Source organism: Gavialis gangeticus, unplaced genomic scaffold (genome assembly GCF_001723915.1).
Source record: "Gavialis gangeticus isolate Ggan-Ray unplaced genomic scaffold, GavGan_comp1, whole genome shotgun sequence".
Classification (NCBI taxonomy): domain Eukaryota; kingdom Metazoa; phylum Chordata; order Crocodylia; family Gavialidae; genus Gavialis; species Gavialis gangeticus.
In genome coordinates this window covers 39,269,234-39,271,009 of record NW_017729029.1, presented here as the reverse complement: position 1 = coordinate 39,271,009, position 1,776 = coordinate 39,269,234, and the positions used below count along the sequence as shown (strand labels likewise).

Below are 1,776 nucleotides of genomic sequence, written 5' to 3'. Positions count from 1 at the left end.
CTTGGAGGCTCGGACAGTAAAGAAGTTCTTCCTTATGTCCAGCCTGAAATGGTCGCAGCGGAGTTTGTGACCATTCAATCTTGTCATCCCTTGGGGGGCTGTGGTGAACAGACATTCCACCAGATCCTGGCAAGCACCCCTGATAAACTTATAGGTGGCCACCAGATCATCCCTGAGCCTGCGCTTTCTAGGCTGAAGAGTCCCATAGCTCTCAGCCTCTCATCATAAGGTCTGTTTTCCTGACCTCTGATCATATGTGTGGCTCTCCTCTGCACTCTCTTAAGCTTTTTGAATTGTGGAGCCCAAAACTGGATGCAGTACTCCAGCTGCAGCCTCACCAAGTCCAAGTACAATGGGAGAATGACGTCCCTGGATTTGCTTGAGAAGCATCTATGGATGCAAGCCAGCGTTTTGCTCACTTTACCAGCCACAGCATCATATTGAAGGCTCACGTTCATCCTGTGGTCACTCATGACCCCCAAGTCCCTTTCATCTGTAGTGCTAACCAGCATAGCACTGCCAAGCCTATAAGCATGGTGCAGGTCTTTCCTCCCAAGGTGGAGAACCTTGCATCTGCAGATGCAACTGAGGATTTTATTTGCATGGCTCATTGTGGCATTGCATTGGTGGCTCGTATTCATCTTGTGGTCAATCATGACCCCCAAATCTCTTTCGGTCATGTGCCAATGAGTGTAGCACTGCTGAGCCTATAGGTATGATGTGGGTTCTTTCTCCCAAGGTGGAGCACCTTGCATTTCTCTATGTTGAATGTCATCAGGTTTGATCCATCCACCTTGCAAGACTGTCCAAGTCAGCCTGAATCCCCAGTGTATCCTCTAGAGTGACCGTGCTTCCCCATAATTTGGTGTCATCTGAGAAATTAGCCGGTCTGCTTCTGACACCAAATCCAGATCACTGGTCACCATGTACCATGTTAGCTAGACTCCATCAACAATCATTCTTTGGGTCCGACTATGGAGCCAGTTCCCCAGCCACCGGACCGTAAGGTTGTCAAGGCTGCAGCTCCACAATTTTACCATGAGGACATCATGGGAGACCAAGTCAAAGGCTTTTTTGAAATCAAAGTAAATGACATTAGCCTCTCCTCCCCTATCCAGGTGATGTGTCACCTGGTCATAGAAGGAAATGAGGTTGGTCAGACACAACCTGCCCATAATGAAGCTATGTTGGCTCTCTCTCAGAATGTTGCCTTCCATTAGACTGTTGTTGATGGATTTTTAAATAATTATTTCCAAGATCTTTCCAGGGATTGAGGTCAAATTGATTGGCATATAGTTCCCTGGACCTTCCTTCCTTCCCTTCTTGAAGACAGGCACCACATTGGCCCTCTTCCAATCTTCAGGAACCTCTCCCAAGTGCCATGAGTTCTCAAATATCCTTGCCATTGACTGTGCTGTGATGTCAGCCAACTCTCTTAGCACTCTTGGGTGCATTCCGTCTGGGCCCACTGACTTGAAAGAATAGGTTAGACACCTGGAGAGGCTGGACATTGACAACTACATGAACAGACAGACTGCAGTGCCCCAAAATACCAGAAATACTGAAACATGGTGCAGGTAAAGTGGAGAACAAGGCCATTGTCAGTGTCCTGCTACTGCAAGGATAGCAAGTAGTCAGGGTTCAATTAGGGGAGCCAGGGGTTGGGGGGGAGGGAGCTGAGCCCCCATAAGATTTGAAAATCATAGCCTGGGGAGTCTCCAATTTTATTAGGGCATCGTGATGGGCAGCCCAATTTTTTTTTTTTTTTTTTTTTGC

The 1,776-nt window shown here is 47.6% G+C and overlaps 1 long non-coding RNA gene across 1 annotated transcript in view; it reads left to right on the top strand.

Moving 5' to 3' along the window:
* The first annotated feature begins 546 nt into the window (after positions 1–546).
* Positions 547–1,776, top strand: part of LOC109300412 — a 4,630-nt gene continuing 3,400 nt past the window's right edge. The window contains exon 1 of the long non-coding RNA XR_002098206.1: positions 547–557. This is a non-coding gene — a long non-coding RNA (uncharacterized LOC109300412). The remainder of the gene's footprint in view (positions 558–1,776) is intronic.